Raw genomic sequence first — 16,270 nt, 5'->3', positions numbered from 1 at the left:
AAATATTTCTTACTAATGAGTTTTTCTTTTTTCCTAGTAAACATATATTTACAATTCTGAGCAAAGTGAAAGAAATATTGGTTTCATAATGTAAGAATCAGAATTCTTCATTTAGAACTTTAATAGATACTGGATTGAAAGTGGTTTAATTTAAAATTCAAAATTTGTTTTTAATAATTTTGAATATAATTGTTAAAAATGTGGTAAAAGAATTCTAATAAAATTTTTTAAAACATTTTAGTAATCGAACGTTTTTACAAAGTCTTGAATATTTTAATGTATACCAAACTCTTAATTGAATTACTTTTTTAATGTTATACATTTTAAATTAAAAATAATGATACATATTTAATACTATAATTGAGTGAACTCTGATGAATTTAATACTGTACCTACCCATTAACTTATTATAATAGTTGCTAAGTGCAAACTTTAAAAATCGTGACGAATTTTCTATAAAATGTAACATTATGTATGAATGTTATTTAAAATTGAAAAATTGTTTAATGTCAACATAATGACATGATGTAAATCAAGTGTTATTTCGTGATATTTTTTACGTGATACTCAAATATAAAAGCTACCCCCCAATTAAATAACCATCAAGACACATACGCATTTCCGGCACAAATAAATGAGCTACGTATATTACGTAGGTACCTATGTATATTACACGGCGAAACAATGAATCATTATTATTTATTATTTTTTTTTTTTTGAAACATATGTTTTTTTAAATCAACTTTAATGATATTTTCACTACATTTTCAAAAGTATTATTTTATATTCTTTATACACAAAACACAGAATTTTCAGAATTCTTATTTGAATTTGTATATGTTTAAATAACTTTATGTGTTTATACTTATATATATGCCTACTATTGTTCTTATAAATTTATAACTCATAAATATACCGTTAAAAACAATTTAAAACGAATTCATTGCCCTTACAAAAAAAAAAAATATGTATATATTTAATATACATAATATATGAAAAAAATGAAATGTTCAATCATCTATAAACATTTTTTTTTTTTTGTTTTGTTTTAATATTCAGTTTTATTAATATAAAATATTAAGTTTTGTTTATTAAACTTCAATAACACATTATTTATATTATAAAATGTTATTTTAACGCCTATTTACTTATAATTCCTCATAAGAATAATAAATTATAAATATTATGTACTATTTATTGTATTATAAATTAGGATACATAATTAATACATTTCATTATGTAATAATAATAAAATGTGCAATAAAAATGATAATTTAAGTAATAGTTGAATGATTTAATAGTTTCTAAAATAAATATTTTTTGAAAAATAATAATCAATAAAAAACCCTTTAGATGTGATTACCTATGTATGTAATACATTTATATATTTAAATACCTATATTGTCAAAATTTGAATTTCTAACGATCTTTAAAAAATATTTTTTTTGTACTACCTATACCTTTTTAACATTTCAGTAAAATAAATGTATGAGGATTTTTTGTATTTTATTTTCAATTCCTGGAGTATCAAAATTGAAATTGTTATGCACAATCAACTACAAAATAATATGCACATTTTCATGAGTTAGTTAAATTTTATCGAAATTTAAACTGCATTTCCTTTTTAAAAAATTGTGACATATATCTTCAATATTTTTTCATTGCTTCAAAAACAACTGTATTGCATTTTTAAATTTTATTCAAAGCAAAAAAGTTAATAAACCATGATTTTAATAAATATAAATAATTTTTAATATTTATTTTTTTTTTTTTGATTCTTAAAAATGTTACTAAAACATTTGTTGATAATTTCAAGTCTATAACATAGTTAGGTAATTTCTTTTAGTTACAAAATAAATCTTTCTTATTAAAACTAGGTTTGAGTAAGTAATCCTAAATTTTATTTTGTTAAATTCCAATAAATACAAATACTTTTATCACTCAACCCCCCCCCCCCAAGTAAAAACTATACAGATCCAATTTTTAACCATATATGTCCTATACAGTTGAAGATCATAGCATTTTTCAACTATAAAAAGTATTTTCAAGTTTTATAAATACAATAACATTTTTATTTTTCAAAACATACATCATTGTATAAAAAACACAATAAATTCATTAGGTACTCTGCTCAGATCTAAAATAATTTAACTTTTTTCTATTACAGTTATTATATTTGCAATCGATGTCACCATAGGCACTGAAAGAAACTCATAAAATACCAGAGCCATTTTAAAAATAAAGAGTCAAATACCTAAGGACATTAGAAGCACTACTATGCATTTTTGGTTCAAGAAAATATGTATGTATATATATATATAATATATTTTTGGCTTTTTCTTAGGTATTTATGTATTTAGTTTTATAAATTAACTTTCTATATCAGTTATTGAATTGTTATGCTTTTAGTGATTCTAATAATAGTTAGCGTAGTTGAATTACATTAAGACACAATAATACAGAGGAAATTAAAACTAATGCAATATCCTATAGTGTAAAGGTACGTTCATTTGGATTCAAGCAAAATCACAACCATTTTGATCAAACGACAATGTCTGTAAGTAGCAAGTGCCGTGCGCCATCGATCATTATCAAACTGAATTTGTTTGTATATGGGTATAATTTATAATATTATCGTCAATTAACTATCGTATTCGGTATAAGTCATGTGTATATATGAGCCACGATCGTATTTCACGTAAACATCACTGATCGTCAAAAGCCGTAAAAAGTACATGCGGACATGCAACGAAGACGGACCATACGCTGTGTATCACGCGAAATGTGTTTATTATTATATATAAATAATTTATAATACCTATGCACTATAATTTATTAATACTACCTGCGATAATTATTTCTTTAGCACATTGTTACTAAGTTTAAAATAATATTTTGAACATTAATTTAAATAAATAATACCTACACTATTAGAAATTGTAGTACCTTAGTTAAGATTGTACCTACATAATACGACAACGCCTATTATTGCTTTATATTTGTAGTAACTTATACTATACATAATATACCTACAAATGTACGAGTAAGTAGAGACTTTATTTTTACGTTAGAATACTATATTCTATATTATTATCTACTTTAAGGTAATAAATTATTTTGAACGATATTAATGATTTCGTTGTCACATATTGAGTTATTATAAAATAATAGATTGATTACAGCTAAACACTTTGTTTTTATGACAATACAAATAATTTAACATTAGTTGAATTATAACCAATACCTCTATCCGATTTTGAAAACTAAAACTATAATTATTATTATTTTTTTTTTATTATTGTTACCTATTAAAAGGAATATAACTAAGACAATAAACTTAAAATTGATAGTACTTCACTAGTTTGGAACCATTAGGTAAAATATTGTCAATGGGTACCTACGTACCTACCTAGTATACATATAATTATATAATATACGTTAAACGTATATAAAAAGTGGACACAGAGTGTAGACAAATTTTTTTTTTTTTTTCGAAAAAATAACTTGGTACTTAGAGATTTTAGATTCTTACGTATATAATATAATATATAATTAAAATTTTATGATATAGGTTAGGTACATGATACTCTGCGCTAAAACCGCCACAATGAGTGTTGTAATATGATATTAACTATCTACTCGGACATTTCCTATTTTCACAAAAAAGATTAATTCGTTTTAAGTACATCCCATCTGTGCTAAAAAAGATACGATTTTTCTGACAACCCATTTGCATCAAATTTACCTACGTTATACTGTGATTTTATAAAATTATAATAATTAATTAAATTCATATATATGTTTAATAATTTTAATAATTATTATACAAATATAAACATAAATAACTATGAATCTACGTTCAATGAACAGTTGTATAAATTACATCCTAATATTTTAAATTTTTAAGAATTTTAATCAAATCAAATGGTTTTGTATAATCAATAGTAGCTAGTATTAACAATATCCCCAAAATTCACATAAGTTAAAATCAGATTTAAAAAATCCTTAAATGCAATAGATAATTATAAAAATTAACGTATTATAAATAAGTAAAAATAGTTGCATTTTACTGTAATAAAGATTAGGTTGTTTTGAAAAATATATAAGTGTGGTTGATAATAATTTAAAAACATTATGTTTAAAAAAAAACCAATCTATTAATTTATTATAATTTCTAAAAAATGTACACCATTCAATATTATTCACTATTAGTATAGTTTATAGTTTGAAAAACATTGTGTAATTAATTGATTATTATTTTTAAAAAAAATACGCTATTGAAAGCAATCTTTAGTATAACAATTATATATTAAAAATATTTAATTGATTAAATACTAAATGGCAGGTAAGTTTAGCGCAAATGAGCTGTATTCAAAAAATATTATTGTTTATGTATTTTTAAATTTTATAAATTTAAGGCCCAATACGAAATCTTAATTACTTTATACTAATTTATAACGATGGTAATCTCTAAATGTATGTAAATTTACTATTAGTGATTTATAGTCATAAAATCTGAAACAGAATTTATCACTATTCGTACTACACATCGCATTATTTCTCAATTTATTACAAACAAGTGCGATAAAAGTTTGATTTTGGATTATTGATGATTTATGCATAATTAATTGAAATAAATGTGAAAAAAAATTAAAATAAGATTCTAGAATAATTAATAATATATATTAATAATTATAGATTGGTATGCGTATAGATGCATATAGCATATCCCGATGAAATCACTTATACTTTAATATAATTTATTTACATAAATGTAATAATTATCTTAAAATTGTAATCTAAAATAAATTAAATCACATGATTTGAATTATTATAGTAGTAATAATTATAAAAATAATTGGACAGAATATTTTGATGTATTTAAATATCTAATTATCTTAAATAAATAAATTATAAATATATTTTTTTAATGTATTAAATAAAACAACACTATTAAAACATTACTAACGGAATTCCATCAATATACATATTTTGTTTTAAATAATCAAAACTAATAAATAAGCCTATTATAAAATTAAATTGTATATCTACTAAAAACCTAATAATAACAAATATTTTACAATAAAGTTGAAGCTAAAATAAACACATCTAATATATTTATGTAGTTATACAATTACTTAAAATTAATTATTTTCAATTAATTAAAAAAAACTAAATTTTTTATAAAAACTTAAACTAAAAATGCGTAATTTAATTCACTTTTTAAAACTAACTATACTTCTGAACTATTTTAATAATTAATATTGTAAACCAGAACTGGCAAAACCTCTCATAAAAAAGAAAAATGGATTAGTTATAAATATGTTATCACTAAGTAATTAAATGTAAATACTATCTGACCTCTATGATACATTGATACAATGATACTTGATGGTTTTTAAGCTATTGTATATTATAATTTATATATTGCTTTAAATAGTATGATTAGCGTATATAATATACATTATATTACATAATATAATATATAAATTTATTATACATATTTTGTAGATATCTTTCAACTGTTTATTGTACACTGTAGCTCTGTAGCTATACAGTACATACTTGCATAATATATTAATTTATTGTTTCAATTATAAACAAATTAACGGGACAATATTATCACATAAGTCTGTACTAATATCACATGACTCACGGATACACTGTGACCTATCGGGTGGCCGTTAAAAACAATTGTTTACGATATCATTTAAAGTCGGCTATGAAAATTCTATACTATCGTTAAATATAATAATATAACACACTGACCTTTGTAATAATTTCGGCTATTCCTCAGTACTCCTGCTGTATCACGGTATATTGGTGTAATTCTTTCGTTTATCCGTCACCGGACCGTCCGATATACATGATAAAAATATATTTTCGAAAATCGCGGTGAGGGCACGTGAATGTGTTTTGTCCGACCGAAACGACGGAGACGGCGACGAGTGTAATAATTTTTGCTGTTTAGCAGCAGCGTACGAAGGGAATAATATAAATGAAAAATTACAAGTTTATTATTATGTTGTTATGATAGTTAAGTTAATAATAACTGCGGTTTTTTCTTTCGTCAACGTGTGAAAAGTGTCACGTTTTACCATGTCTCATTAACACGTGCAACCTGATACAACCGGTGGCGAACGCGAAACTGTTGCATACATTGAAGATTGGATCCCACCCGATCACCGGGCTCGTTCTTCTTTTACGGTTCTCCTCCTTCCATTCAATAACCAGCGACGGCGGCAGTGTCTGTGTATGAGTATCAACACAATATTATTATGGTAGTAGTAGTAGTAGTAGTAGTAGTAGTAGTAGTAGTAATAATAATAATAGTAGTAGTAGTAGTAGTAGTATTAATAGTAGTGGTGTAGTACCTTGTACACCTACCAGTGTAGTGAGTATATTACTGTCACATTACCTGTATGATTTTTCCTGCCACTAAGTTTTGTTTTTTTTTGTTATTATTATTATTTATTTCCACCTCTCTCGCTATCCGTATAAATCTTTTATCGTCTATCCATCTCGTTTTGTCCTCCGCGTATGTACAGCATTGTTTAACCCCGTGGTCGTTGTCGTCGTCGTCGTCGTACTCCATCGCCCACACGGCCCCGACACATGTAACCTCCGATGGCTGGCAAACCGTCTCAATGATTGAAAACGTAGAGGTTATAAACATATGATAATGCGTGTGTTTGTGCGCGTTAATAGACAGTGATATTGACAAGGGAGATAAACAAATAAACAAACCACAAAATATATATATATATATATTATATATATATGTTCTCTCGTGACGATAACATCGATAAGTAGTAATTACAAATGTTTAACTATTTTCACAAATTATTTAATGTTCTTTGGAAAACTGATACTTATATGTAAGATAATAAAATGAATATACTTATTACGTTTTTTCGTAAATTTTCACAAATTATTTTTACGTAAGTTTCAGACATTCAACTCGTACAAATTGATTAATTGTGTGTATTTGAATATAAAAAGGAAATTTGATTATAATGTGTTAACAATGTTATGTTAAATAATTATTTGTGTATTGTGTATAATACTGATTATGATTGATTATTACTTTAAATATCCGCTTTTCGATATGAGAAAAATAATTGGACTTAATGTATTAAGTCTGATCAATGACATGTATTATTGAAATTCATATATTTTGATTATATTTGGTATGCTTTGTTTTGAAATATAATTCTAATATTTCATTATATACTGTGAAATTATGTCAAAATAAAAGCCCACATTAAAAAAGGAACAATAAATAGTTATTAATAGTTGTCTTTCACTTTATAGTTCATAATAGGTATTTTCAGATTTTTTTTGCTTTTTTCATACTTTTAGAAACTTCAACGCTGGTGATAAAAGAAGAGGTGTTGTAAAAATATTTAATATAATTAAACAAACATCTCAAAATGAAACATCTATTTGTTTCTTAATATTTTATAGGTACTTTATATCCGTTGATGAATAAAACTGTTTTTTTTATACTGTAATTAACTCTTAAGTGTATGTAATATAGTATTAAATTAAGTATGTAATACAAATATATAATGATACTATCATCGGGGTATATTTTTAATATCTTATGAAATATAAAATTCAAACCTACAAAATTCTAAGGTACGTAATTTTATTATTAATTTCATTTAATATCACTATTTATGTATTAAATGACAGTTATTATTATATACTCTAAAATCTAGAGCAGTGTTGCTCAACTTATTTTTTATTCAACACCCCTTTTAGGGTTTTAAAAATCTCACAACACCAAAAAATTATAGCTTAATTGTTATAATCAGCAATTTAATGTAAAAGCACGCCACACCTGCATATGATGTCTAAGTCATACAAATATACAATAACGTAATAAAATCCACTTCACAAGAGCAAGAACCAACTAAAGCTGTAGTCCGAGTTAAAAAAACTCAATTTTCACACTATAAAAAGGGAAACATTTTCTGTGGGCATCGTTTTTTATTTTTGATACCGCTATAATACGAAAAATGTTTTTATCGTTTCAAAATCCATTATTTTTGTATTTTTCAAACTTTAATACATTTTTTTGTAGTTCTGATATCTAAACAATAAAAACGATGTTGCCAATCTAAAATTTTCCGTTTCTAGTGAGAAAATTTAGTTGCTTGACTCAGTATACATTATACCACGCCCCTAGTGGTTTTTGACCGCGTGAATCAGTTTTTATCTTGTTAAATGTTTATAAGACGAAGACAATACATTTACTCGTCCTCTTATGTACAAAACAAAACTCATCAAACAGTTTTTATTTTTATATATTAAATTGTTAAAGTTTGTATATATTTTATGCGTACCTACCTATATAGTTCTGAATATTACTTATGGAATCTAAAAATTATCTTAAATTATTTTTGATTGTACCTACCTATACATTCTATTGCAATAATTTATGAACAATAAAAATTAAAGCTACAGTAGAATCCCCCTCCCCAATAAGGTAATAACTAATAATAATTATCCTCTTGAGTAAAACGACCTCTTAAAAATTTAAAAAGACCATAATAGGAGGTGGTACCACCCACATTAAGAATTATTGATATAGAGTCTATAATAGTATGCTACTGATGTAAAAGTTAATCTAAGTTATATTTTTGAAACAAAAAAAAAATAAGTTACGGTTTTGTGAAAGATTACAATTTACAATACACCAAATAATTGAGTACCTAAACCAATTTGTCGACAACAAATTTGCACATTTATCAATAATAAATGTTTGTAGAAATAAAGTGATATGAAATATAATAATATAAAATAGTGTCTATATATAGTTTATACATATATTATGTGTGTATTATAGTTATTGGTTATTTAATATTATCAATTTGAAAATATCTGTTTGTATATTTGTACATCAAACATATAATTTAACGGTTTGATTCATTTTACACTATTTCTTCTGCTTCATTTTTGCGCTTATTATTCCGTAGTATGTTTAAAATAAATAAGTTTTATTGGCGTATTTATTGTTATGCTTGGTTAGTATAATTTGCAATACGCTCTCAAGTGTCCAAACTTTATTGAATTCTCTGCCGTAGAATGTCGATGTTTATTGTTTGCAGAGGGGGGGGGGGTGGAAGGAGTTTAGATTGTTATCAATATCTGTCCTGCACGTCAGACCATTTAGAGCGACGGAATAGCAGATAGATCACTGTGGAGGAGAAGGGCGAGGGAGACAATGGGCGACCGCCGTTGTCGGGGGAGATCACGCGAGAAGATCGTCCGATCAATCAAACCCACGCGACTTGGACACACACTCACTCGCGGGGTCTCACGACTGGATTCTATGTTTCTATGTGTGGAAAATGAATACTTGTTGTATAAAGCATGTTGGCATGTATATAGCGACAACTTTCACTGAGAATAGGATGAATATTTTTCTGGGGACAGACCGGAAATGATTGTGAACGAACGGACGAAGGAGATGCGATTATGTTGAGGGCAGTGAACGTGGTCCTCACGAAAACTTATATCTGCAGACGGCCTTGTGGCTTGTACCTAATAATTTTATAGTATTTCAATTGAAAACATGTATAATATTATAATAGTATAAATAAACACTATATCAGTATATCATATATTCTAATATTGTATTAATTATTTTTAGGTTGCTTTAAGAACAACTTGTGAATAATTTTGTTTTAAATTATCAAGTTTAACGTTTGAAATAAAAATTATTTGCAATAATTCTCAAATTTTCATAATTTTAAATTTAAAATACCTATAAAAAATTATGAGAAACATGCTATTAAATTTCAAGTTAAAAAAAATTAATTTAAAAGTATAGAAAAAAGGCAATTTTAAATACTTATAAATAACTTAAACTAGTTAAAATATTTTGAGTATTTTATTATGTACAGGAAATGATAATTTAAGCAAAATCAGAATATTTCAAGTTTTTTTGAACTACAATAAAAAAAATAAAATTATATACCTATGACTTGTTTTTAAAAATAGTTAAGAGTATATACTCCAATTTTTTATCGAAATTAATCATTTTGATTACAAATATATATACATCAGTACAATATCAGTATAATATCATCATTTGTTTTATTTATTACATTCATAGTTTAAAGACAATTTTTCGAAATCTTTTAATAATAAATAATAATAAGTTACAATTAAAGATTATTTTTAACGTTAAGAAATCTAATTAAATTAAATTCAGCATCGTATACATAGATCCACTATCTTGTATAAAAGTAATATATAAATACAAAATAATGCCACTATTTTATAATGGCTATTATTAATTGACATTTTTAGATTTAGGTTGAAAATTATTCAAATATATTCTGAATTATTTGAAAAGTTTTAACCTTCAATAAATCTATCAGTTCATATTCATAACATATTATATTGTATATCATATAAAAACATTAAAAACACTATAACTACTAATTAAATAAACTAGTATAGAACAATAAATATGCAATATTAAATTAAGATTTTAGATAGGTACCTAATAGGTATTAAATTAATTGATAATAAAATTATGCATTTTTTTTATTAATCAAATAGTTTATCATTAACTTAATTAGATTTTTTATGGACCAGTCCATCGATTAGTGTAAGCTACAGTTATCTATGCATTGGCTAGACTTAGAATATTGTTTAATATGAATAAACAAAATAACTATAACAAGTAAATCTTTTAATTATACGTAAAAATTACTTTAAAAAAAATATTCTTGAGGTATTATTAAATATATGTTGATGAGAATCATCGTAAGTAATAAACTTCTTTACTAAGTTGTTTACCTATAACTAATCTGAGAATTGATCCAGATTTGAAAATTCGTTCAAACAAATCTTGTGGTAAAACTATTAACAGCGAATATTCTTATAGCCAAGATCAGAAAATATAGTATATAAGAAATAAAGTTATAAGATCCATTAAAAACTAAAGCAAAATAATGAATCCAACAGCAGTACTAGTCAATATTATTTAATATCTTAGATTTCTATCATTATACATTGTTTAACAATAATAATGAACGTAAATATTATCGCTTATTCGAATATGGCTCCCGGCTTAAATGATTTATTTTCCATGAATAAATTAGTTTTATAACATGTACTTAAAGAAATGCACTACTTAATAATAATTAATAACAATTAAATATTGCGAACCTGCAATTGATTAACAATCGAATCATTATACAATTTTAAACAATATGATATAATTAAGTAATTATATATAGTATGATATCATTATTGCTAATATAATAATTTGTTCATAGAAGTGGCAGTTAATAAGTACGTGCACTCTAAATGTTTATGTAAATCAGAGTCGTGCAACAGATTGAAAAATGAAAATTCTAGTAGTAAAAAACCCGCATCCTGTGGCTTATTTTGTTACAGTTTCATAGTCTTCATTCAAAAACAAGTCAAAAAGTTTATTTTCAAACAACGATGGGGAAGTAGTATTTTTACAACATTCATTGTATTTCCCGTGTTGAAGTCGAATCAATAGTTTTTAATGAGACTTGCAGTTGTACAATTTTTAAATTATATTTTTAATTAAAAATAACTAATGTCAAAAAAGTGACAGAAATGTTAGCGTAATAATAATTATCGTGGACTTATTACATATAAACTATATTTTATTGTGTCTTAAATTAATTAAAATGAAACTGAAGAAAATTAAAAACTTATCTTGCTGACATAACAAAAAAAATTAATATTAAACATTATTGATTATTTATGTCATGTGATGTGTATAGACAATTAGATCTAGTTGTAAAAACTAAAAAAAATCACATAACTTTTAAAAATGATCAGGTACAACTACAAAAATAAAAAACGGGAGAATATATACCGGCTTTTGAAAAAATCGATTTTGTTAACTGCAAATAATTGAATATTTTACTAAATATTTATAGGTATGACGATTTATAAGCATGGTCTTAAAAATACTGATACCTGTGTGGTATAATTAAAATTTGTGCATAAAACATTAATTGTACTTTGAAATGTTAAAAGTTTACTAGGATCTAGAACCAGTGCCAATGATCAAACCATAAGAAGTTATTATAATATTTTTACACACAGTTGGAGCCGCTAAAAGTGAGTGACCAGACATGAAATTGAAACAACTCCGATGACCGATGTCAGTATAATAACATGTGGTTTAGAGTGATGGAACGTTTTTAATTTCACAGACTAGTCGTGGGATGCATAGTAATGTATTGTAAAAACTACTATATAATCTCAAATTATTTTGAGTGTTTAAATACAGTCATACATTTAACAGGTATTCTAGTCTATAGCAATTTGTATTGTGCGAAAAGACAATGAAATTAAGCACTAATAGTTGCAGAAATTATGTACGTACTTGTTGCATCTTTCTAAAATTAGTGACAATAATGTATACATATAGGCCACAAATTCTGAATTTTATATAGTAATATATATATATATAATACAGTAAAATGTTATCACTTATCTTACCAATCTACAATTCATAATACAGTGCTTAGAAATCATAATATTTATGATATGAAATAACAATAGTATAACTGAAAATAAGATTCAAAAATTTCAAAAAAATAAAGGTTTTTTAATATCTTAAATTTAATAATTAATGTACAATGTTTATTGTTAATAGTTAATATTTATTTTTATTTGATGGAAAATATTTTAAATTATGTTTACATAATATTACATAGGTACATCAGTAAAACTATAGTGGCAAATAAATTTTAATTGTTCTTATACTAAATCCAAAACAAGCGATGAGATGATCATGAATTTTGAATGATGGTGAATAAAATTTATTTTTATAAAAAATGTAAGTATCTACCTAATTTAAATCTAATCCTTCACAAGAAATATACGTAAACATCTAAAATCAAGCTTAGAATTAAAATCATAAATATGGTTATTTTTGTAAAAAAGAATATGATCGTCAAACTTAAATATAATAATTATATTTATGAAAAAAAAAAAAAATCATTTTTGATTATTACATAAGATAATAGCAAAAATAATTTAAAATACTTTTTAAAATAAATCAGTAGTTAAAAATGGGAGAAGTAGGTAACCACTTTATTGAGTCGAGTGAACCTCTTCATTGAATAAAATTCTGATTACAATGTACCTATAAGCGTGTATTAAATTTGAACTGAATGATAAATAACTGCACATGAAAAACGATTCTGAACGAAAGCTGTTTATTATAAGCCTACATTATTAAACATATTTTATGATATTATGTTAATATTTATATTATAATAATTTATTTAACTATAATAATAATACTGTAAATTGAATTATTTTTTGACCACAAAATTTTTATGATATTAATATTTAATTACTTTAATAGTACCTATTTATTTCTATTATATATTATTGTTATTAACTTATGCGTTAGTATCGACTAATTGAATAACGATGAATAGGATCAAAGTATAGCAATAGCATACAATTTATTTGAATGTTTTTAAAAAATATCACTGTAAATAATATAAAATAAAACAATACACGTCAAGTTTCAAATCCTTACGAAATCTATTATTGAATTACAACAAAATAACAAAAATTGTTATTCTTATTGTAAGTATCAAATTTCGTCTAAATTTTCTTTTGTAGACTGTTATAGAAATACCTAAAAATTGATTTATTAATTGATATTTATCAAAACTATATTACACGTGTAACATGTATAATGTATATTTATGTATGTTTGTAAAATATAAATAAAATTTAAATATATACTATACAATCCTTATTGTTTTAAACCTTAGAATTTAATAAAATAAAAAAAAAATGGTCCATTGATTATGAAATTTACAAGTATGTTTGAAAATGTTAATAATTTAATCACATAGGTAAATGGATTGAATGTGCTTAAATAATTACTTTGAACTTAAATGAATACATGAGGACTAGTTATGTATCCTAGGGGTATAATAGGGGGAGACGATTACCTGGTTTTAAATTTTTATATGATCGTATATTTTGCGTTCATGATTTAATTTTTTTCAACAAAGTTGTAATTTTGTTAGAAAACTTTCTTTTTTATTAATCTCGTGATTATACACTGATCATATAACAATGAATTAAAAAGCATTATGCCCCGAGGGAAATGATATGCCTTAATAATAAAATATGTTTATTTTACTTAGTTGAATTATATTTTAGTTAAAAAAAATATATAAAAAATGATATTCACCCGCCAAAAAATAGATATTTATATGATCTGTAAAGAAAGTGTGGATATTTTGAATACGTTTCTTCTTAAGTACCCATGTATACAAATTATAGTTGTCATCTTATTAGTTTTTTTAAAATACTTAGCATCAAAAAATATAGTTATAAATATAATACTAAATGTTTAATTATAAATTCATAAAAAGGTTATAATTTATATTTATTTTACATTTTGAAAGATATAATTTTCTCAAAGTTTCAAATATAAATAGAAAATTAATTGCTCTATTCTATGTATGTATTTTATAAGCTTACTATTACATTATATCATATTATAACTTTAGATTGTCCTTTTATTATAAGAATTATAAAAAAAATAACCTATAAAAGGTAATACAAAACCTTATAAGATACTGGAATTTTATCTTCTTTTATGATTATTATGAATTTGTTATTGTTTAGGTCTCCATTAACTTTACTTGAATATAGAAATTTAAATTGTGAAAAACAGATAATTAAATCTCTGTTATTTATTTAAGTATAAAATACATAAATAAAACATTATTTAAAATTATTTAACAGAATCTAGTTACCTATAATAAAATTAAAAATTAATAAAAATAATTAACTTATAAAAATTAATAATATTATTTTTTATTTTCTTAGGTTCTCGTCGGATTAATTTAATGTTTGCTGTATCAGAACGGAATTTTTGGAAAAATACAAATTCTTGGTAATTAAATACACTATATTAATTATTAATGAAAAATTAAACACGATATAAAATATTTGTACATGTTTTTCAAGAAAATACAGTAATAAGGCTATATTGTATATTCATGTGCTATATTATATTATACCTAATACTTTAAATATTAATACTTTTCTTGAAAGTGCATCTAAGAATAGAATATCGCTTAGGCTGATCATCGTTGTTAACCATTAATCATTTCGTTTCCATTTTTTTTTTTTTTTGTAGTATTTAATACTGATATAATTTGGTATACATTTTGTTCGATTTTTATAAGTGCCTAACAAATAATTTTTTCTATTATAAATAAATTTATATTTTTTTTTTCAAAATTTTAATCTATTACATCTAATATTACATTGGTACGGAACAGATATAATTTAAAGAGTAAGCACGTATGGTAGTAAATATGTATGATACGCTCGTATATAATATGGGGATTTATAGTTTATGATTTTGTGACGTATTAGATTTAAACAAGACTTTTCATAATAATGAAATGTTGTCGTTATAAATTATTGGATCATATTATATTATAAGAAAGACAATAGAGTAAATCCTGTAAGCCGGGCTTATTTCCTGTAGGAAATCTTATAAAGAAGGGAGGGGTTATATTTGTTTTTATCCAAAAGACATTCATACCTTTTTCAATAGTCCTATTCCAGCATTATTTTACTGTTTTTCAATGCTTTAGAGTAAAATATATTTTGTTCTAATTTTTAAATATAAAAATAATTAAATAGACTTGATGGATGATACACATAATACTCATATTAATTATATTAGGTACCTACCTATTATTTAGCTTAAATAATTAAGCATACTATTTAGATTTTTCTATTTTGTGTAGGTATTGTTTTTAAAAAAAGGTCACCCTAGTTTTCTTAAAATTGAGTTGATTGAGAGTAATATCAAAATGGTTCACGGTACTAAAGAGGGTGGGAAACACTGATTCAGATAGACTCGTTAAAGTCTTTAAAAATCAATAATAAAACATTTATTAGTTATTATGCATTAAACATACCTAAGTCTTAAATTAATAAATTGCAGAAAAAAATACAAATCCGTTTAAATATTTCTAAATAAAAAAAAACTTTCGTGTTAAACATGTTTCTGTATTATGAATAATTATAATACGATAAGACAGCTGTAACATGAAATTTTTTTATCGCCCTGTACCTATGAATATATATGTATCATACAATATGTGATATTAAGTATACAATAGTCATATTATCGTTCGTCATTATTAGCCGATTGATACGACCATGTGCCCATTACACACCCGAAGCGACGTGTATAATTTTC

General features: G+C 24.0%; 1 protein-coding gene across 1 annotated transcript in view; it reads right to left on the bottom strand.

The window, feature by feature from the left end:
* LOC114123044 (protein jim lovell) overlaps positions 1-6,129 on the bottom strand; it is a 57,384-nt gene extending 51,255 nt beyond the window's left edge. The window contains exon 1 of the mRNA XM_050199839.1: positions 5,770-6,129. The gene's annotated coding sequence lies outside the window, so the exon portion shown is untranslated. The remainder of the gene's footprint in view (positions 1-5,769) is intronic.
* Between the last annotated feature and the right edge of the window lie 10,141 nt (positions 6,130-16,270).

The sequence above is a fragment of the Aphis gossypii genome, chromosome 2, assembly GCF_020184175.1.
Source record: "Aphis gossypii isolate Hap1 chromosome 2, ASM2018417v2, whole genome shotgun sequence".
In the NCBI taxonomy this organism is placed as follows: Eukaryota; Metazoa; Arthropoda; class Insecta; order Hemiptera; family Aphididae; genus Aphis; species Aphis gossypii.
The sequence above is the reverse complement of the archived record's forward strand: the minus strand, read 5'-3'. Positions and strand labels throughout refer to the sequence as shown.